We start from the raw sequence: 26536 nt of genomic DNA, 5'->3' as shown, positions 1-26536 counted from the left end.
TGGAATGCTCTGCAAACGTTTAGACACTAATTGAAAACCAGACTGTTCAACCACGTTTTGATTTCTTTATTACTTCAGCCTGAACTTGGGTGTCAGTTTTTCTTTCCTATGTGTGGTGATGATCTAGCAATCTATTGGTGACAACAAAAATATCTCTTAATGTAGCATAAGACAACCCTCAACCCAGATGGACTCCCAACCTACAACCACTCAATATTGCCTCTTCTGGGTGCCTCTGAGCACTCAACAAGCTTGGCACTTTAAGCCTATCTGTAAAGATCAGTTTTATTAATACCAGCTAAGCCTTGAAGCATGCAGTGCTATCAATTGCCTCTTATCTCACTACAACTCCATGCAGCTGGCCTAACCAAGATATGGGTTGAGAGAGCTCTAAAGTTTCCCTTGACAACCCCTCTTCTGTGTCACAATATTCATCTAACGAGAAGAGAGAGGGCAAGAAAGTATGAGTGGCTCCCTTAACCCATACATCATAGAAACGCTTTTGCCAAAACATCAATCAACCACCACTGCTCTCTTAGAGCAGGACACTACTGTTGTTGCATAAGTTATGATGGTGGCATAACTATACAATGCGTGCTTTCCCACACATGAGTGACATGGGTGAACTTGCGCTAACGTGCAAGACAAGTGATTGTAGCCCCACAAAACACTATTCAATGTGTAATTGACCTGCAAGTACTACTTTCAGGTTACTTACAACACCATTAAGGAATCAAGGGCATCATAGAAACAGCAACTAACTTTATTTTGTTATTCACATTATCACACACAGTGTACTAAGAAAAATGAACACCTTTAAGTTAAATGTATTTATCAATACAGGGACAATCTGTTTCTTAGGGCCATATGTATCAAGATACCAATTAGCGATTCTGTAATAGCGATTTTTAAGAAATCGCTATTTCAGAATCGCTCATTGGTATGTATCAAGAAAATCGCAATTTTTTAGCGATTTCTTGATATTCCTTAATTGCGAATTCGCAAATTACAAATTCGCAATTAAGGAATACTTTCCCATTCATTTCTATGGGCCTCCTGGCCCATAGGAAGGAATGGGAATTGTTTCGCATTTTGCGCTTCGCAATTTGCAAATCGCAAATTGAGAATAATTTCAAGGGTGCAGGGGTGTCCAAAGGACACCCTGTTGCACCCCTGAAATAAGTATGGGTGCACATGTGGTGCACATACATGCCCCATGGCACTTTGGAAAATGCTGAAATGTGCATTTTTCAAGGAAATCGCAACTTACCACCAACTAGCAGTTGGTGGTAATTTGCGATTCCTTAAGGGCATTTTGGAATTCTTTTTTTGCTTAATACATTGCATTTAAGGAATCGAAAAATGTGCCATTCCTTAAATGCAATCGCAAAATAAGGAATCACACATTTTGCGATTCCTTATTTTGCACCCAAATTCCTTCATACATACCATTTTGCGAAAATGAGTTCGCAAACGCCGAAATTCTGCGAATTTCGGCGTCTGCGAACCCATTTTGCCTTGATACATATGGCCCTTAGTATGTCTAAATCAACTACACAGAATATTATAAAAACAGCAACAAGACAATAATGAGAACAAAATGGACATTTCCGGCACTGTTAACCCCTTCGCTGCTAGGCCTTTTCCCCTCCTGTGCTGAGGCTTTTTTTGGCGTTTTGGAGTAGTGCGCGCTTAGGCCCTTGTAACTTTTTGACCACATAAGGTATCCACGCCAAATTTGCGTCCTTTTCTTCCAACATCATGTGGATTCTAAAGGTGCCCTGGGTTTGTGGATTCCCTTGGAGGGGGCCCAGAAATTTAGCAAAATATAGTGATTTTTTTGTTTTTTTCAGAAAAATGGGAAAAACGGGCTGCAAATGAAAGCCTCTGGGTGTTTCCCTGAAAATGGTATCACAAAAAGGTTTGTGGGGCTGAAATCTCCATTTTCTCAGCTTTCAGGGAATGACAGACTTTTGTCAGAGAAACGAAATTTTTCACTCAGTTTTGGCATTTTTCTGGGACATAGCCTATTTTTGCTATTTTTAGAGCTTTCCACCTCCTTCCAGTTAATGGTAGAAATGAGTTTGAAAGCAATAATGGATCCTGGAAAGCTTTACATTTTCGAACAGTAGACAAAATTCTGAATTCAGAAAGGGGTCATTTGTCTAAATCCATGAAGGTTTCGTTATAGAAACTAACAGTTGAAAAAAACAGCCTTTTGTCTCAACGTTTTCACCTATAACTTTTTCTAATTTTGACAGCTCTTGGAAAGCAATATACCGTTACATCCGTTAGACCTTCCTGGTTGTGGGGACATATAGGACTTGTAGTTTCACCAAGAACCCGACGAACCCAGATCCAAAAACTGAGCAGCAACTTGCAATGGTATTTTTTCATTTACTGGGTATAGTGCACTTTGTCTTGGAAAATGTATACATGGAATAATCTGTATGAAAGACACCTATGTATTTCTGAATTGGGTACAAATTATAGACTTCAGAAACAGTATATAATTGCACATTTTCAAAGTTGGGAATACTCATACTAGCATGAGAATTATTGGTCATTTTTCATAAAAATTTTTTTTTTACTCAATGTCTTTCATTCAAAGGGAGAAATGCATGAAAGCTCAATTGGTAATAACAGTTGATTTACAAATCTGAATTACCCCAAGTGTCCCGATAAAAACGGTACCTCACTTGTGTGGGTCAGCCTTGTGCCTGCGACAGGAAACGGCGGAAAATGCAACGTGGTCACACCTAAATTTAGCAGTTACAAATTGACCCTTTTTTGGCAAAGTGCCTACCTGTAGTTTTTGCACCCTAGCTCTGCCGGAACCTAGGGAAACCTTGCAAACCTATACATTTTTGAAAAGTAGACACCCAGGGGAATTCAGGATGGGGTGACTCGACTGCCTACCACCAGGTTTTGTTACCCAGAATCCCTTGCAAAGCTAAGTTTTTCACAAAATAAACACATTTTCCTCACATTTCTGTGGTGGAAAGTTCTGGAATCTGCGTGGATCAACAAATTTCCACCCACCCAGCGTGCCCCCAGGTCTCCCGAAAAAAATGGTACCTCACTTGCGTGGGTAGGCATAGTGGCTGCGACATGAAACAGCGCAAAACGCAGCATGGTCGCACCTCAATTTCCCAGTGAAATTTAGCATGATTCGGACAAAAAGACTACCTTTTGTTTTTGCGCCGTAGCTCTGCCAGCACCTAGGGAAACCTAGCAAACCTATACATTTTTGAAAACTAGACACCCAGGGCAATTCAGGATGGGGTGACTTGCCTGCCTACCCCCAGGTTTTGTTACCCAGAATCCCTTGAAAACATAAAAATTTGACCAAAAAAACACATTTTCCTCACATTTCTGTGGTGGAAAGTTCTGGAATCTGCGTGGATCAACAAATTTCCACCCACCCAGCGTGCCCCCAGGTCTCCCAAAAAAAATGGTACCTCACTTGCGTGGGTAGGCATAGTGGCTGCGACATGAAACAGCGCAAAACGCAGCATGGTCGCACCTCAATTTCCCAGTGAAATTTAGCACGATTCGGACAAAAAGACTACCTTTTGTTTTTGCGCCGTAGCTCTGCCAGCACCTAGGGAAACCTAGCAAACCTATACATTTTTGAAAACTAGACACCCAGGGGAATTCAGGATGGGGTGACTCGCCTGCCCACCCCCAGGTTTTGTTACCCAGAATCCCTTGCAAACATAAGAATTTGACCAAAAAAACACATTTTCCTCACATTTCTGTGGTGGAAAGTTCTGGAATCTGCGTGGATCAACAAATTTCCACCCACCCAGCGTGCCCCCAGGTCTCCCAAAAAAAATGGTACCTCACTTGCGTGGGTAGGCATAGTGGCTGCGACATGAAACAGCGCAAAACGCAGCATGGTCGCACCTTAATTTCCCAGTGAAATTTAGCACGATTCGGACAAAAAGACTACCTTTTGTTTTTGCGCCGTAGCTCTGCCAGCACCTAGGGAAACCTAGCAAACCTATACATTTTTGAAAACTAGACACCCAGGGAAATTCAGGATGGGGTGACTCGCCTGCCTACCCCCAGGTTTTGTTACCCAGAATCCCTTGCAAACATAAAAATTTGACCAAAAAAACACATTTTCCTCACATTTCTGTGGTGGAAAGTTCTGGAATCTGCGTGGATCAACAAATTTCTACCCACCCAGCGTGCCCCCAGGTCTCCCGAAAAAAACGGTACCTCACTTGCGTGGGTAGGCATAGTGGCTGCGACATGAAACAGCGCAAAACGCAGCATGGTCGCACCTCAATTTCCCAGTGAAATTTAGCACGATTCGGACAAAAAGACTACCTTTTGTTTTTGCGCCGTAGCTCTGCCAGCACCTAGGGAAACCTAGCAAACCTATACATTTTTGAAAACTAGACACCCAGGGGAATTCAGGATGGGGTGACTCGCCTGCCTACCCCCAGGTTTTGTTACCCAGAATCCCTTGCAAACATAAAAATTTGACCAAAAAAACACATTTTCCTCACATTTCTGTGGTGGAAAGTTCTGGAATCTGCGTGGATCAACAAATTTCCACCCACCCAGCGTGCCCCCAGGTCTCCTGAAAAAAACGGTACCTCACTTGCGTGGGTAGGCATAGTGGCTGCGACATGAAACAGCGCAAAACGCAGCATGGTCGCACCTCAATTTCCCAGTGAAATTTAGCACGATTTGGACAAAAAGACTATCTTTTGTTTTTGCGCCGTAGCTCTGCCAGCACCTAGGGAAACCTAGCAAACCTATACATTTTTGAAAACTAGACACCCAGGGGAATTCAGGATGGGGTGACTCGCCTGCCTACCCCCAGGTTTTGTTACCCAGAATCCCTTGCAAACATAAAAATTTGACCAAAAAAACACATTTTCCTCACATTTCTGTGGTGGAAAGTTCTGGAATCTGCGTGGATCAACAAATTTCCACCCACCCAGCGTGCCCCCAGGTCTCCCGAAAAAAACGGTACCTCACTTGCGTGGGTAGGCATAGTGGCTGCGACATGAAACAGCGCAAAACGCAGCATGGTCGCACCTCAATTTCCCAATGAAATTTAGCACGATTCGGACAAAAAGACTACCTTTTGTTTTTGCGCCGTAGCTCTGCCAGCACCTAGGGAAACCTAGCAAACCTATACATTTTTGAAAACTAGACACCCAGGGAAATTCAGGATGGGGTGACTCGCCTGCCTACCCCCAGGTTTTGTTACCCAGAATCCCTTGCAAACATAAAAATTTGACCAAAAAAACACATTTTCCTCACATTTCTGTGGTGGAAAGTTCTGGAATCTGCGTGGATCAACAAATTTCCACCCACCCAGCGTGCCCCCAGGTCTCCCTAAAAAAACGGTACCTCACTTGCGTGGGTAGGCATAGTGGCTGCGACATGAAACAGCGCAAAACGCAGCATGGTCGCACCTCAATTTCCCAGTGAAATGTAGCACGATTCGGACAAAAAGACTACCTTTTGTTTTTGCGCCGTAGCTCTGCCAGCACCTAGGGAAACCTAGCAAACCTATACATTTTTGAAAACTAGACACCAAGGGGAATTCAGGATGGGGTGACTCGCCTGCCTACCCCCAGGTTTTGTTACCCAGAATCCCTTGCAAACATAAAAATTTGACCAAAAAAACACATTTTCCTCACATTTCTGTGGTGGAAAGTTCTGGAATCTGCGTGGATCAACAAATTTCCACCCACCCAGCGTGCCCCCAGGTCTCCCGAAAAAAACGGTACCTCACTTGCGTGGGTAGGCATAGTGGCTGCGACATGAAACAGCGCAAAACGCAGCATGGTCGCACCTCAATTTCCCAGTGAAATTTAGCACGATTCGGACAAAAAGACTACCTTTTGTTTTTGCGCCGTAGCTCTGCCAGCACCTAGGGAAACCTAGCAAACCTATACATGTTTGAAAACTAGACACCCAGGGGAATTCAGGATGGGGTGACTCGCCTGCCTACCCCCAGGTTTTGTTACCCAGAATCCCTTGCAAACATAAAAATTTGACCAAAAAAACACATTTTCCTCACATTTCTGTGGTGGAAAGTTCTGGAATCTGCGTGGATCAACAAATTTCCACCCACCCAGCGTGCCCCCAGGTCTCCCAAAAAAAACGGTACCTCACTTGCGTGGGTAGGCATAGTGGCTGCGACATGAAACAGCGCAAAACGCAGCATGGTCGCACCTCAATTTCCCAGTGAAATTTAGCACGATTCGGACAAAAAGACTACCTTTTGTTTTTGCGCCGTAGCTCTGCCAGCACCTAGGGAAACCTAGCAAACCTATACATTTTTGAAAACTAGACACCCAGGGAAATTCAGGATGGGGTGACTCGCCTGCCTACCCCCAGGTTTTGTTACCCAGAATCCCTTGCAAACATAAAAATTTGACCAAAAAAACACATTTTCCTCACATTTCTGTGGTGGAAAGTTCTGGAATCTGCGTGGATCAACAAATTTCCACCCACCCAGCGTGCCCCCAGGTCTCCCGAAAAAAACGGTACCTCACTTGCGTGGGTAAACATAGTGGCTGCAACAGGAAACGGTTCAAATTGTACGGTGGTGAATTTACATTACCTTATTGCAAAACTACCTTGATTTTGGGGGGGGGCATCTGAGTTTGTGGCCCGGGGCTCGGTGGTATTCTTTGCAAAGTAGCAAACCCAAACAGTTCTGAAAACTAGACACCCGGGGGACTCCAGGGAGGTATGGCATGCATGGGTCCCCCAATGTTTTCCTACCCAGAACTCTCTGCAAACCTTAAAATTAGGTAAAAATTGCACTTTTCCAAACTTTTTGGCGTGGGATCGCCGGGTCGGCAAAAAAGTCATACCACCCTGCGTTCCCCTTGTTCTCCCGAGTAAAAGGATACCTCACTTGTGTGGGTGCCCCAAAGCAGAATACGCCAAAAATGAATTTTGAAAAAAGTAGTTTTTACTCATATTTACGTTTTACAAACTAAGCACCCCAGCCTAAGTCACATGCCTTTGGCCCACCCACACAAGTGAGGTATCATTTTACTCGGGAGAACAAGGGAAACACTGGGTGGTAGGACATTTGTTCCGGCAGCGAGATCCCACCCAAAAAAGTATGGAAAAGTGGGTTTTTTGACCAAAATTTCAGGTTTGCAGGGGTTTCTGGGTAGGAAAACATTGGGGGACCCACGCATGCCATACCACCCTGGACTCCCCCGGCTGTCTAGTTCTCAGAACTGTTTGGGTTTGGTAGTTTCCAAAGATGCCTGCCAAGCCCCGGGCCAAAAGCTCAGGTGACCCCCTCAAAAAATAAGATTATTTGGCTAAAGGTAATGTTTTCGTCTCCACAGTATGAATTGGGCCTTTTCCTAAAGCAGCCGCTATGCCTACCCACGCAAGTGAGGTACCATTTTTATCGGGAGACCTTGGGGAACGCTGGGTGGGAGGTAATTTGTGTGTGCCCAGTGATGCCACGCTTTCCCACACTAAAACGTGTGAAAAAACTGATTTTTTACCATGCAAAAAATGAGGTTTGCAAGGCATTCTGGGTAAAGGAACGTTGGAGGATCCACGCAAGCCATACCTCCTTGGAAGCCCCCGGTTGTCTACTTTTCAGAAATGTGTGGGATTGGTAGGTTCCCCTAGATGGCTGTCTCGCACGGGGCCAAAAACCCAGGTAACCCCTCTTGCAAAAGCTGGTGGACTTAGGGGTTACCTGGGTTTCTGGCCCCGTGCGAGACAGCCATCTATGGAAACCTACCAAACCCACACATTTCTGAAAATTAGACACCCGGGCGCTTCCAAGGAGGTATGGCTTGCGTGGATCCGCCAACGTTCCTTTACCCAGAATCCCTTGCAAACCTCAATTTTAGCAGAAAAAAATCAATTTTTTCACACGTTGTAGTCTGGGAAAGCGTGGCATCACTGGGCTCACACAAATTACCTCCCACCCAGCATTCCCCCAGGTCTCCCGATAAAAACGGTACCTCACTTGCGTGGGTAGCCATAGTGGCTGCAACAGGAAAAGGTCCAAATCTAACAGTGGTGAATATAAAATACCCTGAAGCAATATAACTTTGATTTTTTGGGGGGGAGGCACCTGAGTTTTTGGCCCGGGGTGGGTGGTATATTTTGGAAAGTAGCAAACCCAAACAGTTCTGAAAACTAGACACCCGGGAGAGTCCAGGGAGGTATGGCATGTGTGGGTCCACCAATGTTTTCCTACCCAGAACTCCTTGCAAACCTTAAAAATAGGTAAAAATAGCACTTTTCCAAACATTTTGGCGTGGGATCGTCGTGCCGGCAAAAAAGTCCTACCACCCTGCGCTCCCCTTGTTCTCCCAAGTAAAAGGATAGCACACCTTTACAGAGTTACTCAAAAGTCAAACATTCAAGCACGGCTATCTATTCCTCAAAGACACACACATACAGGTTGGATTTGGCACGAGGGCGAGTGATGGTTCAGTACATAAAATTTTATTAACAAGATATTTCAAAAAAATGAAATGCTCTGTCAATAAATAAATGCATAAAAACTGAACCAGTGACTCGCAACTCGTGAGCTGTAAAGCCACGACAAGGCACCAACCGTTTTACAAGGGGCAAGGTACACCCTACTGCAGAAATAGAAAAAAAACAATTATTACTGCACACCCATCTAATCCGCAAGCACCGACAGCCAACTACCACTCCACACACACCACCAGCCAGTCTAGCCACTTCCTCCACCACTCCAAATCTTGGCACAATTGCCTGTTCCACTAGTACAAGGCTGCCTATTATAGTCTCCTGAAACTTAACAAAAGGCATCTTTGACTCAGGACAAGATTTCTGGAAAACAACAAAAGCATTAAAGGATGCCAAGTGGAAAAGATGGATAGCCAACTTCTTGTACCAAACGTAAGCCTTTCGAAGAGCAGCATAAGGTTCCAACCTCTGATCTACTCTGTCAACACCACCCATGTGCCTATTATAGTCTAAAATGCACACAGGTTTACGCACTTCAGCAGTCTCACCCCGAACTGGCAGAGCTTCAGTGCTTTCGTCATGGATAGTAGTCAGCATGTAAACATCTCTCCTGTCTGAAAACTTCACAGCTAGAAGCTTCCCACATCGCAATGCAGTAGACTGTCCCCGCACAAGCCTTTTGCGAACAAGTTCTATTGGAAAACCTTTCCGGTTACTGCGCATCGTGCCACATGCAACAGTGCCCACTTTGGCCAACTCCTTGAACAAACGCACACTAGTGTAGAAGTTATCTACATATAAATGGTGGCCTTTGTTAAATAATCGTCTACCTAGTTCCCACACAATTTTCTCAGTCACTCCAAAAGTGGAAGGACAAGCAGAAGTGTTAATGCTGGAATCCTTACCGGTGTACACCCTGAAATTATAAACATATCCAGTCTCACTGTCACACAGCATATACAGTTTGATGCCATAGCGTGCCCTCTTACTAGGAATGTATTGCCTAAAAACCAAGCAGCCCTTGAACAACACCAAAGACTCGTCCACAGCTATTTCTCTTCCAGGTGCAAACATCTCAGGAAAACGATCAACAAAGTGATCAAGGACAGGCCGAATCTTAAAAAGACGGTCACAATCAGGGTGATCGCGTGGCAACGCTAAATCATTATCAACAAAATGCATCATGCGAAGAAGAAGCATATATCGATCACGAGTCATAACTGCTGGAAATATAGATGTTGCCATCAAGGGACTAGTGGACCAATAAAAAATGAAATGCTCTGTCAATAAATAAATGCATAAAAACTGAACCAGTGACTCGCAACTCGTGAGCTGTAAAGCCACGACAAGGCACCAACCGTTTTACAGGCCATTCACGCACCTTTCATACCTGATACAAACCAGACCATTGACACCATCCGAATGGAAAAGCAACACATAACAACAATCACAATAAGGGGCAAGGTACACCCTACTGCAGAAATAGAAAAAAAACAATTATTACTGCACACCCATCTAATCCGCAAGCACACACACATACTGGTTGGATTTGGCACGAGGGTGAGTGATGATTCAGTACATACAATTGGATACGCAAGTAATTTCATCAAAAATGAAATACACTGCGTATAATTGAAAGTATGATAAACTGAACCACTGACTCGCAGCTCGTGAGCTGTAAAGCCACGTCAAGGCACCAACCTCTTTACAGGCCATTCATACACCTTTCGTACGCGTGACACATACAAAACATTCACACCGCCAGCCGCGGACCCATCACATTTCAACCCTCACACCAGCAAACAGCGCCATTCAAGGGCCCATCACTTTCACACGCCCACATTTCTGACACTGCAACTACACAAAATGATGGACTGTGTGGAGTGTCACTCAACTAGCAGTGTGTGTAGTGACCAACAGAAAGTAACTACTCACACACCGCCTGCCGAGCGCCAGTCCACCCACACCACCATCCAAGCACCAGACCATGCACACTGCCAGCCAAACACCACTCAGCGCACACCGACAGCCAACTACCACTCCACACACACCACCAGCCAAGCATCACTCCACGCACACCACCAGCCAAGCGCCACTCCACAAACACAACACCATCCAAGCACCACTCCACACACGCCGCCAGCCAAGCACCACTCCACACACACCGCCAGCCAAGCACCACTCCACTCACACCGCCAGCCAAGCACCTAACCATACACTCCGCCAGCCAAGCAAAAATCCACGCACCCCCCCAGCACAACTCCAATCCATGCACTATGCCAGCCAAGCACCAGACCACGCACACCACCAGCCAAGCGCCATCCACTCACACCACCAGCCAAGCACCTAACCATGCACTCCGCCAGCCAAGCAAAAATCCACTCACCCCCCCCAGCACAACTCCAATCCATGCACTATGCCAGCCAAGCACCACTCCACACACACCGCCAGCCAAGCACCACTCCACTCACACCGCCAGCCAAGCACCTAACCATACACTCCGCCAGCCAAGCAAAAATCCACGCACCCCCCCAGCACAACTCCAATCCATGCACTATGCCAGCCAAGCACCAGACCACGCACACCACCAGCCAAGCGCCATCCACTCACACCACCAGCCAAGCACCTAACCATGCACTCCGCCAGCCAAGCAAAAATCCACTCACCCCCCCAGCACAACTCCAATCCATGCACTATGCCAGCCAAGCACCAGACCACGCACACCACCAGCCAAGCGCCTGTCCACGCACACCAACAATCCAAGCACAATCCTGCACACACCACCATCGAAATTAGAATTTTTTAAAGAAATACCACAAATCAAATGTAGAAACCTACAAATCTGCTAACACAAATTCAAAACCTAAATGCTTTGCACTAATGCAAACCTAAAAGCAAACAAAAAAATATTACAGAAAACAAACCAGACAGTACACTTACAAGCTCAATGAAACTCCCAAAACTTCTTTTGTGTGCGGTACGATTTAAAACAAGCTGGCACACACAATCCAGGATTTGAAGGACAGTCAGGACAGTGCATACGAGACTCCCTCCGCACTTCTCTTCGCCAACAGACTCTACATCTTTTAGTGGGATTGTCTTTTGCAGTTGTGGGAGGAATGTATTCTGGAAAGTGGCGATCTTTCAGTCTAGCCACTTCCTCCACCACTCCAAATCTTGGCACAATTGCCTGTTCCACTAGTACAAGGCTGCCTATTATAGTCTCCTGAAACTTAACAAAAGGCATCTTTGACTCAGGACAAGATTTCTGGAAAACAACAAAAGCATTAAAGGATGCCAAGTGGAAAAGATGGATAGCCAACTTCTTGTACCAAACGTAAGCCTTTCGAAGAGCAGCATAAGGTTCCAACCTCTGATCTACTCTGTCAACACCACCCATGTGCCTATTATAGTCTAAAATGCACACAGGTTTACGCACTTCAGCAGTCTCACCCCGAACTGGCAGAGCTTCAGTGCTTTCGTCATGGATAGTAGTCAGCATGTAAACATCTCTCCTGTCTGAAAACTTCACAGCTAGAAGCTTCCCACATCGCAATGCACATCGACTGTCCCCGCACAAGCCTTTTGCGAACAAGTTCTATTGGAAAACCTTTCCGGTTACTGCGCATCGTGCCACATGCAACAGTGCCCACTTTGGCCAACTCCTTGAACAAACGCACACTAGTGTAGAAGTTATCTACATATAAATGGTGGCCTTTGTTAAATAATCGTCTACCTAGTTCCCACACAATTTTCTCAGTCACTCCAAAAGTGGACCGACAAGCAGAAGTGTTAATGCTGGAATCCTTACCGGTGTACACCCTGAAATTATAAACATATCCAGTCTCACTGTCACACAGCATATACAGTTTGATGCCATAGCGTGCCCTCTTACTAGGAATGTATTGCCTAAAAACCAAGCAGCCCTTGAACAACACCAAAGACTCGTCCACAGCTATTTCTCTTCCAGGTGCAAACATCTCAGGAAAACGATCAACAAAGTGATCAAGGACAGGCCGAATCTTAAAAAGACGGTCACAATCAGGGTGATCGCGTGGCAACGCTAAATCATTATCAACAAAATGCATCATGCGAAGAAGAAGCATATATCGATCACGAGTCATAACTGCTGGAAATATAGATGTTGCCATCAAGGGACTAGTGGACCAATAAGAAGACATTGATGGCTTCCTTAGCAAGCCCATCAAAAAAGTTAATCCCAAAAACTTCTTCATCTCTTCAACATATGTGGGAGACCAATGGGTAGCTCTGGAATGGGGCTTAAGGCTGGCACTGTGGTCCCTCAAATACTGCTCTGCATACAAATTAGTTTGCTCCACAATCTCCTGCAAAAACTCATCGTCAAAAAACAATTGAAAATATTGAATTGGCAAAAAATTGTCAGTATCCACTCTACACCCTGGAACACCAGTGAAGTCTGGCAATTCTGGCTGCACCATGCCAGGGGCAACCCAGACGTCATCACTAACATGAGGAGAAGAAGCCACCCTAGCCTGCAGGCCAGATGCCTCTTGCTGCACTACATCAACGGGAACACTAGCATCCCCAGATGCCTCTTGCCTCACTACACCAACAGGAATACTAGCATCCCCAGATACATTTTGCATCTCTTCACCAACAGAAGAACTCACATCCCCAGCTGCCTCTTGCATCTCAACATCAACAGAAGAACTCGCATCCCCAGATGCCACTTGCTGCTCAACAACAACAGAAAGACTAGCAGCACCAGATGCCTCATGCTGCTCAACAACAGGAAGACTAGCAGCACCAGATAACCTTTGGCGCACCACAGCAATGTGTAACCTTTTGGGCGCAGCCTTTACCACACTTGCCTGTTCCTGACGAGAAAAAAAGGGAAACCTTGAGGACCTAGGCTGCCGCTCACATGGCTCTTCCCTCTCTACCGGCACATCAATGTCCCTCTCTACCACAGGCACTTCATCAGCACTAGAAGAAGAATCATCATCCGATGATACCATGCGAAGAGAAAACTCACTGCCTGAATCTTCTGCACCTAACTCAAGCTCCGAATCGGAGTCAGTGTCTGGACCATGGTCAGAGGAAGACTCAAAAAGCAAACTAACAACCTGCTTAGCAGTAATCCTGCGAGCAGCCATTATCCTTACAAATCAAGAAGACTACACACACAAGTGAACAACAACCTACACTGTGCAAAGGAAGAAGTAAACAAGGTAGAGTCTTCACACAAAAATCAATACACTCAAAAACAATTCAAATCTAACCAAATATAAGAAGACTCACCAGCACCTACTCTGCTGAAACACAGCAAAAAGAAAGGAAATCCCACTGGAAAGAAAAAAAAACAAGTATAGATTAGACAAAGTACACATCAAGCAGCAATACAAAAAAAAAGTTAACAATCAAGAAACACAAAGCCACACAAACAGCAATAACTTCACTTTTCATAACAACACATTTATCTAGGAAAAATAGTACAAAAAACATTTACTTACCAAACACATGCAACTACACAAGCTGCAAAACCAGCATTAACCGAACCACAACCTACACCAATACAAACAGCAAAAGCCTGGATCAAAAACAAAGAAGAAAAAAAATAATTTAATACTACATTTCACAAACAACATAACAAATGAATAAACAATACACAAATTTACCCCCAAAATCACATCCACACAGATGGGCCATCAAAAAGGGCAAAACGGACAAAAGTACGGGTTGATTTGCCCACCGGGGGGGGGAGGCCAGAAAATCTAAATTTAAAATCCGACCCACCTGAAAGCGACCCTTGCACAATGGGTCACTTCCTGCAATCTAAAATAAAATCCCTGGTGCTAGTGGGGGCATTTCCACCGCACAATCGCAATGCTGTGCGCGACCGTGAGCCAGAAATGCCCTGCAAAGAGACATCAGAAGAGAGGAAAATCACTTACCTCTCCCCTGATGCCTCTTTGCAAACCCCCCCAAATATCTCAAAACCAACCTAACACCTCCAGGCGCAGGAAGCAAATGGCTTCCCGACCGCCTGGGAATCCCTGAAGATGTTGGCGCGTGCTGTGCGCGCTGACATCATCAGGGATTCTCATGGGGAGGGGGACAACAGAATTACTGTGGTTAACTGCGATGCTGGACAGAGGCACTTGCATCCTTGATTTTCACAAGCGCAATCCTAAAACAGTTCCTATGACCAGGAGCTTCTTTCTCCCCATCTGCTGCTCTCAACAGTCTCTGACCATTTATACACATAAGAGGCATGTGAACTCACACAGAAGATCCCCTATTGGCAACGCCCACCAACTAGCGGAGTGCACCATCTTTCCTAAATTTACCCACTATGATGGACAGCTCACTCAAGGGACCTGTGCACACATTGGTGCGATGGCATAGTAACACACACGGACACTGGAGACAAAGCAAGCGCTCGAGTTGCAGCACAAATTCAGGAAAACATTAATCAGCCCAAAAACATTTGTGACCTTCCCACTATGATTCACAGCTCACACAAGGGACCCCTGCGCACATCTGTGCAATTGCATAGTAACGCACACATGGACACTGGAGACAAAGATGGGGCTCGAGTTGCAGCACAAACTCAGGAAAGCAATCATCAGCCCAAAAACATTTGTGAACTTCCCACTATGATGAACAAATGGTCTCTGTTTCCAGATACCTAAGAGCCTTGCTAGTTTATTCAGATAACAACCAACACACACTGGGGTCGATTGTGAAAATATGGTATTGTGTACAAAAAAGGGGAGAAATGCTCCTCTTTTAGGTGTCCCCTCACTCACCAGGGTTGCCCCACGGTGACATGCTTCATCATTGGGGCCATCCCAGTCCTCTACGGGCTGGGGCGTGCTGCGACTTGCGAAAGTTACGTAGGAGCACTTTATTAGACTATGTGTGGTGCATGTGTATTTGAGGAGTGGACTATGTGATGTGTGAAATACCTGCCCAGTAGGTTTACAATAAACTTTATTCTTGCCTCTAGGTGGTAATAAACGGGGTGGAAAGATAGGCTGCCCTAAACGTAATGTGTCCAGATGTACCTATCAACTCCTATCGTCGACATGTTTCGTGCATACACCAAGCACTATGATGGACAGCTCACACAAGGGACCCCTGCGCACATCTGTGCAATTGCATAGTAACGCACACATGGACACTGGAGATGGCGCTCGAGTTGCGGCACAAACTCAGGAAAACAATCATCAACACAAAAACATTTGTGAGCTTCCCACTATGATGGACAGCTCACTCAAGGGACCCCTGCGCACATTTGTGCAGTTGCATAGTAACGCACACATGGTCAATGGAGACAAAGATGGCGCTAGAGTTGCAGCACAAATTCAGGTAACAATCAACAGCCCAAAAACATTTGTGAGCTTCCCACTATGATGGACAGCTCACTCAAGGGACCCCTTCGCACATGGCATAGTAACACACACATGGTCACTGGAGACAAAGCATGTGTTTGAAAAGCAGCACACAAAAAAAAACATTCATCAGGCCAAAAACACTAGTGAGCTTTGCCTAGGGAGCACAGGTGTGTTTTTTAGCCACTTCAGAAACACACATCAGTATAAGTAATGAAGGACAGAGGCACTTGCATCCTTCATTACAATAAGCACTATCATTTTACTTTATAAATGACCCCCATCAGCATTTTTGTACAAAAAACGGCCTTTCCACAACATTGCAGCCAAGAGAAGACTTCATAGATAATGTTCCCCCAACAAGGGGAGCGACCCTTCCCCAAGGGTCCGCTCCCCGAACTAAGAAACTGATCACAAAACCAAAAAAAAAAAAAATCCCTAACATTCCTGCTGCACGATCGCACGATCGTGCAGCAGGAAACCTCTAAAATGCCACCGAGGGAAAGGAAAAGCCTTTCCTTTCCCTCGATGCAAGTTGCATCACAATCCCCCCCGCCCCAGCCGCAAAACGAACCTCTTTGTGCAACGACGCGCAGGAAGCAAATGGCTTCCCTGCGCGTCTGTAAACAAAGGAAGCCTCCGGTGACGTCAGCGCGCCTCGCGCGCTGACGTCATTGATGACGTGGGCGGGGAGGGCGGGGGGAGGCAGGGGAAGGTCTTCCCCTGCCATCCCCGCAAAAACAAAAAAAATCAGGCAGACTCGGAGGGAGCGCTGGCGCTTCCCCCGAGGGTGGGGCTCATGACGAGCTGGGCTCGTCATGAGCGTGCGAGGAGGCTACGCCATGACGAGCCCAGCTCGTCATCAGCCCCGAAGGGGTTAAAATGTAATTTAAAATATTATCTAGAACTTAAAACCCTAATTCCTACTTCTATGCACTATACACTGAAAGCCTGACAAGTGTCTTAGGGAGAAGAGACACACTGCATACCTTGTTGAGAGTAAAGACTATCTTTATCAGTGGAGACATGAAGGCAGAACAGAAACAGAACAACGGAATCATCCACATATCCAGAATATTGTGGTATTCTCCAATGAGCCTCTCTGTCCTGCCTCTTGTTCAGCATGTATTAATGCTCCACACCTCAGCTTCTCAAACGTATTAAATACACTTCCAAATGCACACAGAAGACACACAAATCAATTTCCATATATGTAACAACCTAAACAAGTCTTGAAAAATTACCCGGTGCTTAGACAATGTCATTCACTGGATAAAAGATGACTTTGCTATGCATAAATGGACCCAAGACTAATATTGTCAATAATGGTGAAAGCAAGAACATCTCCTTTCTATTTATCTCAGAGTCTTGAAACACACCATTGAACACCATACAAGCCAGTAAAATGTGAATTCTGTTTGATTCTAAATTATTATAGACGCCATGACGAGGTCATAGGGATGAATCTCTACCACTGTCTCCCCTGCAAAATCCCATTACTCTGAACCGACTATTAGGTCGAACTAGCCAAATCCCTCCTCATATATCACCTGGGCACCTGCAATTTCATTTATAGTGGTTTCTGGAAAACACTGATTTGAAAGATACACAACAAGATTTCCCAAATATACATCAATGTATGCAAGTGTGAGCACTTAAAGACTGCTCAGACAGCTCTTTGCTGGCTACCACTCAAAGAGGATTAAATGCAAGATTGTTTGTGCCATTCACACAGTGTTCTGGATATAAGTTCCAAAATACCTTCAGAAGATAAATACATGCTAAACCCCAGATAGAAACCTTCACTTGTCTGCTGCTAACTTGATCCACTAATGGTCTTTTAAATACATGGAGGGATATCCCTGGGAGTACAAGGTACAAGACCGTTGCAAGTCCTGGGCACCTCCCTGAGAGCTGAATAAAATGATTTCCATTAAAAACTGAAAAATTCAGATTCACTTCATAGAAGAGCCTTTGAGGAGACCAAGGGTCCTAATCTCATATTGTCAGCTATGTGAACCTTCCTTACCAAAGTGACATACTCACCCTTTATTTGCCTTTGTCTCCATCTGGACTATTTGTCTAACTTCGTTTGTACTCTGAAGTTACAGAAGGGTTACTTGCAATGTACTGTTAAACCGCAAAATTAATAGATGTAATAATTGTCCATGATTGAAAAACAGGGGTTAATGTGGTTTTCTTTAGTACATGAGTAACTTTGAAGATTGTTTTCCAATGAAAAGAAGTGAAACTAAAATTTGCTTACTTTTATATCTTGCATAGGATTTGTTTTTTGCAATATAAATGCTTAATTTTTTTAGACCAACCCATGAAGCACTAAAATACTTTCTGATTTTTTTTACACATACCAGTCAGAGTTCACAATCTTCATATAGTTTAGTGGAACAGTGAGGTTACGTGCCAACATTCTTTATTTATTAACATATGTTTCTCTTATTGACAGGTGACTACATCAGTGGTGTTCAAGTATGCATATGTTTGGAATCCTGAAAGCTGGTTTCCTGCACTTTTAGCAGTAACAGGAGTTCTTCTATTATTGTGCCTGTATGCACTGGCATGGGGTATCTTAAAAGAGTAAGTTTCACTTTTAGTACTAAACATGTATTTGGAAGGTATTATAAGAATAATGTGCTGTTCGTATGTGCCGGATGTGGCCCAAATTACCTATTTAAAATGGTGTCACACTCAGACAACTGGAAAATAAAGTCCAAATATGCAAGGGAAACAGCTACAACATTAACACTGTACATCACAACTTTAAACTTGTGCCTGAAGCTATAGATATCATTGTGAAGACAACAGTCTTTTCATATGCTTGGCCGTTGGCCAATTCATTATGTTAAAATGAACTCAGCATCCAAATTGTTGTACACTATTCCCCTGGATTTAACATGTACTGAAAAACTTACATGACCAATATGTTAAGTGGGAGGGTGCATACATTATATCTTCCTAATATATTATCAAATATCTCCAAGGTGAAACCTGATTATCTGGTAGATCTGATTTTTCAGAAATGTGTATTACTACTTCAAGGACTCCTTATGGTAGCTTTTTCAATTCTTAGAAACATTTTTTACAAAAAGACCGTCACACCCACAGACATATTGCCTTAGAAGGATCTATGATAAATTAGGAATGTAAAAACCAGGTATCAAGTCAAGTGAACCTTGCTGGATCCATTTCGCCTCTCATCTGATGGTAATTCCGAATCTCTTCTTATCCTTCGGTGTCATTTCAGCACATTGGAACGAAGGAGAAATTATCCATCGTCTCAATTAGTACTTAATTGGTGCAGAGAAGAACTTTTACTAAACTTCTCTTTATGGTGAATATTCTTGAAAGAATTGTGACCAAACAGTTTCCCATCTTTTTGGAAGCTTTCCATTGTTTTTAACCAATGGAAATTACTTTTCACTAGGAAGGGAAACAGAAAATAATAACAGTCATTAAAAACTATTGTGGATGATTGGGACACAGTGGGCATGATCCTATTGAATCTGTTCTCTGTGTTCAATATGATGGATCGTTACATTCTTGAGACCAGGCTCAGGGAGGTGGAAATATTAGACACAGTCGCTGCTTGGCTTTCTTGCATTTGGACATCCACGTTCACTCTGTGACCATACCACCATTTCAAACATGAAAAGAAGTGCGAGATCTCCAAGGCTCCTCTCTGTCCCTAATACTTTTACAAGGCTCGTGTAAAAGCACTGCAGATGAGAATTAATTGTTTATCTTGGCCAAACTACACTGCAATTAGTTTCAAAATCCTCGCTGTTATAGTGCAGTAGATGAACAGTAACTTTTTAAAACTGAATTAGGGCAAAAATGAACAATTAATCACCGAAAAACATCACTGGCACTATGCAGTTGCCAACTGTCAAGTTAAATCTCCTGGTGCCTTGCTGGATCATGACCTTTTTCTGGTGGCAAAACTTATTGGTATGCCTGCATTACTTGTCATATGGTACCACTTCAATTTAAAATGTGGACTTTCAACCCAGAATTGTCTCACGCTGAAGTCATCTTCATCATCAATCTTTATTAGCAAATTTATGCCATAATATACAAAAATAATTATAAATCTTTCCAGTTACACAAGCTATATCAATGAAATCCCATTAAAATCAGTCCCAATTAAGTGAGAGTATATTTGATCAGTAGGCATAGTAATGACTCTGTGCTCTTCCTGTGATGGACCAGGCTCCCATAATGTAACCTGACATAGACGTGTGCAAGGCTCATAATTCTGCTCTGGTGCTAGTGCGTCTGTACAAGATCAGATTGAAAATTGTTTAAACAATGAGATTAGCCATTTAATATTTAAATGCTTAATCTTAGTACAAAATAACATAAAGTGCATTATTGACTTCGTGCCACTTACTTTGCCATCACAGAGTTCAGAGTTGATGTAACTGCCTAGATGGAATTTTAAGTATAAATGTCTTATAGGGCTGATGCCATTCAGATATTGCTCCATGCCCAGGGTGTGTTTTGTGTGCAGATAGTTGCAAGTTCAAATGGACGAGTATGCTGTGCCAATACCAGCCTTAAGTTTAGCGTGCAAAAATGTTTATTTTTCCATGTCAGCAATGGTACTAGCCAAATATGCTCAAGGCCAAGATTTTGGAGGCAGTTTCTCACATAGCTTGTCCAGGGATTATGGTTGATTTTCCACTCAGAGGACACTTCAAGCATTGCTCTAAGATAGGACTCTCTAAGGTTATTACAGTTTAAGTATAACCAATACAGGACCAGGGCTAGAGCTAAAGCTAAGAGCTAAGAATTAGGGACCAGGCCCAGTTCCAAATACAGCGGAAGAAGTTCTGTTCCATGGCTCCGATGTAATAGAAATTTCACGAAAGTCATTTCCATCTTTTGATGCTGTTTGCTCTTGCCATATCCCTTTAATTCTGCACCGTAACTTGCTGCTGCCTCTGCTTTTTGCTTGTATACTTGAGGAGCGACGCTCAGTAAGCAGCAGCAGATCTTGAGCCTCAGGATTGCATTGGCAGACCATTGCAGAGTGGCAGCTGCCTTATCAATGTGGTCACACCAGTACAACGTGTTGTTAAGAGATCGCCAAAATAGTCATAGACCTTAACTGCATTACTGTATGATCTGCAAACAGGAGGATAACTATTTTTTAGTTAGTCAGATTCGGCAAGTCTGTGTCCCCCCTGAGAAAGGAATTCTTTGGCATTGTTGGAGAACAATAGTGGGGAGAGGGCACATCCCTAATGCACCTCTGAGCAGATGTCACAACAGGGAGTGCATTTTCCGCTACTTTCTTAGCAAATACAAGCATGTGTGTCTTTATGCAGTATTTTGATGGTTTGCAAGAGATGTTTCTCAACTCCTTACTCGCTTTCGCATAATTTTTTTCTGTTCACCAGATCGTAGGCTGATTTGAGAATGATAAAGTACAAATAGAGCGGGCGCTTTAGTATCTTTGTCTATTTGAACCATACTAGAAATTGTGTTATTGCTTGATAGATTGTACTATTGCCCTTGTGTAACCCAGGCTGAACATCAATGAGGACAGTATTGTTGCCCACCCAAACCTGCAGTCTGTTCAGGAGGACATGCCCCAAAATGTTCCCAGCCCTGGCCAAAAGCGATACTGGCCTGTAATTAGATGGTAGCAACATACTTCCTTTTTTGTGGAAAGGGATTATGATGTCAGATCACCATCAATGTAGAACATTATTTGATCTTGGGACAGCGTTGAATATCTTGGTCAGGGCCACAGACCAAGCTTTGTTGTCCAGGAGAAACATGTTGACAGTTATGCAGTCTGGACCGGGTGATTTATTGGCCTTCTGGTCCAGGATTGCTTTTCGTAATTCTGGGCACAGAATGTTTAACTGCTCTGTTAGTGGGGGGACATTGCAATTGACTAGAGCTAGTGTATAGTCACCACTGAAACAAATATGGTCTTATAATGGTCTGCACAGGTCTGTTCTGAATGTGGTTTTCCTGTGGTTCTGGACCTTCTCTGAATATTCCAGTGATTTTCCTCCCAAAGGATGTGGTATCCTTTTTTTCTGCTGCCTTGATCAGGTCTTGCCACAATTCTCACTGATAGTTCAGTTTCCTACCTCTGAGTAGCGCTTTGTATTCTCTCCTTATGACCCTAAAAAGATTGCTCTTCTCCTTTATAGGTATGCCACTCATTGTACACCCATTTCAGCGTATTCTTGGCTGCCCTACACTCTTTATCATAACAGCTTTTGTTGAGATTCCTGTAAATACTCCTTGCTACCCATGGTGTAGACCACTGGTGCATACGTTTTTGTGAGAGTTTATTACAGTTTGTTGGTATTCCCCCATGCTCACCGCTATCTGTAATGCAGGTCAAAATATTTTCCAGACACCCATTAATGAAATCTCATTGTTCGAATAGTGCTCTTTGTTCTATTTTACTGCTCATCTGCTGTTGTTTGGGATGATACTGATAGTAAAGTGTTTAACCTTTTTCCGCTCAGTCAGGATTGCAAACTTAAAGCTGAAGTAATCTCAACATTTACCTAAGACTGACTATTGTAACACCACTATCTGGGTCTCCACGAGTCTCTGCTGTTTCAACAGATCTTTGCTTTACTGACTGCCCATAAAACAAAGGATACTCTTTAGAACACAGAGGGCATGATAACGATCTTGACAGATGGGGTTCTCAGTTACAAACATTACAGACATCCTGTCAGCCGTATTACAAGTTCCATAGGATATGATGGAGCTTGTAATAAAATGGACAATATATCCATCAAATTGGTGACAGAGTATCCCATCCGCCAAGATCGTAATCAGGCCCTGAGTCTCATACATGACATTTGTTTTACTAGATTGGAAAATTCTGTCTGTAATAAAATGGGTTACTCTTTAGGGAGGGTGTGAGTCCTTCCTAAGTAATACATTCAAGATCTTGTTGTGTTCAACGCACAAATTCAATAAATAATGCTGGACACAGCACCTGGCAGCTATGTCACAGATTAGTCAAGCTTAATTTAAGAAAAAAGTGTGTAAAGTATTTAGCATTATCAAAACAATAAATTAAAACACAACACAAAAAAACACCCATATTAGAACTGGGGGTCTTTAGTTAGCAGAGGTAGGTACCTTTGACCAAATAGGGACACTTGCTTCTAGTCAGGATAAGGGGGTTACACTTCTATAATAAGCCCTGGTCCCCCCCTTGGTAGCTCGGCAAGAGCAGACAGGCTTACCTCAGAGGCAGTGTGTAAAGCATTTGTGAACACATACAGTAATACGTGAAAACACTACAAATGGACACCACACCAGTTTAGAAAAATTAGTAATCTTTACTAGATTTAACACAAGACCAAACGACAAAAATCCAGAATACTGTAATAAAAATATGACTTCAAAATGGTAGAAATAGCTTAGTTCAATGTAGATGGTAAATGCACCACTTTACTCTCAAAGTCCCTTAGATGAGTCACACAAACAAACAAAAGGGTTGCAGAGAAGTTGGTGCACCATTTCATACACTCAGGGGAGTGGATGTATTGGTTCCTTACTGCTGCACAGGGGAGTCTAACTAACCTGGACATCAAAAGTCAAACCTTCGTCAAATGTGACCACCAGATTATTTTTCAATTTTGACTGGTACAGGAAGGGGACCGCAATCTGCAGGCCACCAGGTATTAGAGCTAGATGGAATTCTGTGATCTGAAGACTAGCACCTCGGTTTTGTCCACATTGAACTTAAATGAATTGTCCTTCATCTAGCATATAATGCTGGACATACATTTTTTTTATTCATTTTGTTATTGTGGCTTTTCATAACGTCTTATACAGTTCACACCTTGTACATAGAAGGAAATGATGTCAAATATCAAAATCCAAAACAAATACATCACAACCAAAAACCTGTGACTATATCTTACCAAATAAAGAGGCAGATTCTGTATAGTTATGCCACTTTTTAAATTTTGAATTGATGTTTCTTTCATGTATTGATTGTCTTTTTATACATTTTATTAATTTGTTGATTAATAACTTGTGTCTAGTTTCATGATTTGTATGATATAATTGATATGATTGATTTTCTCTGTTGATATATTGTATAGCACTGATTGTATTTTTATGCCTTTATTAATTTGTTACAAAATATTGTGTCTATGATTTTAAGATTTGAATTATATATTCCGTATGATTGACTTTTCTTTGTTTATATAATTCATAATAAAAAATATTTTAATTAGACCTACTCACACTATTTCGCTTTATATGATTATTCCATTGTGATAAAAACAGTTGGTTGGTTAAAGTGCCCTGGTTGTTATCTCTCATGCTAGTTATGACTGCCATACATCATATACATTAACTCTGTTCATTAGTGACGTAGTCACAGTATCCTGTCTAGGTGGTCAGTCATCTGTGCGTAAATAAATCAGTAAAGGCACCCAAATATCATTCAGACGGGAGGTCATAGGCAACTCCTCCGCATATAGGACTAAGTTCTCCCTGCAATATATCAAGTCTCTAATCCACAGTTCAGGCATGGGACTTCTTCTGCTGTTCCACGTCATCGCCACTTGCCGCTTAGCAATAAGCAGTGCTACACATGCCAGCTTTCCCTTGCCCCTTTTAAAAAGAGGAGTAAACCCAATAAACACACCTGTGGCATGCAGGGCACAGCCACCTCAAAGATTTTTGACAATGTAATGACCACCGCAACCCAATATGCTCTCACCTGCCCACAAGCACAGGATAGGTGCCGGGAGTCTGCACTCAATGCACCACATTGCATACTTGTGTCTGTGTCACGTAAACCAAACCTAAAAAGTCTGTGAGGCGTATGGTAAACCTGATGAAGGAATGTAAAATGTATAATGAGCAAATTCCCGTTGGACGTGAGAGCTCCAGTCAGGCTACAACAGCACCCCCAATCGTGCTGTGAGATTGGGGGGTCCAGATATTCGTTCCATTTTTCCAGACTTTTATCATCAGGAAGGGCCCTGTCTTCTCTAACGGTGCAATATAATTTAGTGACAAGTTTGTTTCGAGTGGGACTAGTAAGTAAGACATGTAATGCAAGGGATTTTGGAGGCTCCGCGGGGAACCTTGGATAAAAGGCATGTGCTGCTGCTTTCCTCAGTCTGTGTATCAAGAATGTGAATAGTAGAGTCTGATGCTGAATATAATCTGTGTCATCAGATGTCAAGAAAGTGCCATTGGGGTATAGATTCTGCATTTTATCAATGCCTGCCTGAGCCAGTATATGCTTAGCTTCCTTCTCATGCTTCACGGACAGGTTCTCATGATAGGCAATAGGTAGTAGCGGAGAGTACACTGGTAGTTTCCCGGCCAATCTCGCCAGTGCCTTCCAGGCTGCGATTGTGGTGTTAATAGTGTTGAAAGTAGTGTTGGAGTGAGTCTGCTCTTGTGCGTTAAAATGGAGCTTAATGGGATTGGATGCGCATCCCAGTGTTCCATCGCCACATGTGGGATGAAATTGTGATCAGTGAACCAAAAATGAGTGTATGGTGCGTGTGCGCACAGATAATAGACATAGAGATCTGGCACCCCAAATCCCCCATGCTTATAATATAGGGTTAGTGTACGCCAGCTTACTCGGGCCTGTCTTCCACCCTAAATCAGACAGAGAAGTAGCGAGCGTAGTGTTTTTAAAAATGCTGGGAGAGAGGGATTGGTATGTTATTGAACAGATATAGAAATTTAGGCAGTACCACCATTTTTATTATTGCAATACGATCGGCGAGTGAAAGCGGTCGTCAAACCCATCTGTCAATTTGTTGGTCCAGCAATGTGACAGTGGTGCCATAATTCTCACAAATGACCCTGTCTGGATCGCAGTGAACCCAGATCCCCAAATATTTAACCAAGTCCATTGCCTACTCAAGAGGAAGTTCCAGCTCATGCAGGTGTGTGGTTTTGGTCAGTGGTAGTACCACCGACTTAGACCAGTTGATGTGTAACCCGGATAATCTGGCATACCGTATGTACTCCCGCAGCACTGATGCCAGATGAATATGGGGCTCTCAAATAAAAAGCAACATATCAGCCGGATACAGTGAGATGATGAGTAGACGGTCGCAGATCCTAAGATATTGGCCAATTATCGTCCAATCTCATTACTGCCTGCTTTTTCTAAAATTTTGGAGAGGCACATTCATAAGGCTCTTTCAACTTATGTGGAAAATAATGACCTTCTTCACCCGTCCCAGTCTGGGTTTAGGAGTGGTTACTCCACTGAGACGGCCCTGCTCGGGGTCACAGAAAAGATTAGGGAGCTCATGGATGATGGCCAAACGGTAGCATTGGTCTTGTTGGATCTAAGCGCGGCCTTCGACACTATTTCTCACTCCAGACTGCTTGGCAGGCTGGGGGAGAATGGTGTCGAAGGCAAAGCACTGAAGTGGATTAGATCATACTTATCCCTCCGCACCTTCCAGATCACCTCTTCGGAGGCATGCTCTGAGGTATTTCACTCTCCTCATGGTGTACCACAAGGATCGATCCTGAGCCCTTTATTCTTTAATTTGTACTTACGACCACTGGCCAACCTTGCAGAAAACTTTGGTCTCATTTTAATGACCTATGCAGATGATTCTCAAATCCTGTTTTCACTTTCTAAATCTGACTCATCTGCTCCATCTGCATTAAAAACAGGCCTTCATGAA

The 26536-nt window shown here is 43.5% G+C and overlaps 1 long non-coding RNA gene across 1 annotated transcript in view; it reads left to right on the top strand.

Moving 5' to 3' along the window:
- The window catches only part of LOC144770426 (uncharacterized), an 89233-nt gene that overhangs the window by 36890 nt on the left and 25807 nt on the right, over positions 1 to 26536 (top strand). Inside the window, exon 2 of the long non-coding RNA XR_013598892.1 lies at positions 18307 to 18437. This is a non-coding gene — a long non-coding RNA (uncharacterized LOC144770426). The remainder of the gene's footprint in view (positions 1 to 18306; positions 18438 to 26536) is intronic.

Source organism: Lissotriton helveticus, chromosome 1_1, assembly GCF_964261635.1.
Source record: "Lissotriton helveticus chromosome 1_1, aLisHel1.1, whole genome shotgun sequence".
In the NCBI taxonomy this organism is placed as follows: domain Eukaryota; kingdom Metazoa; phylum Chordata; class Amphibia; order Caudata; family Salamandridae; genus Lissotriton; species Lissotriton helveticus.
This window is presented reverse-complemented; position numbering and strand designations above follow the sequence as displayed.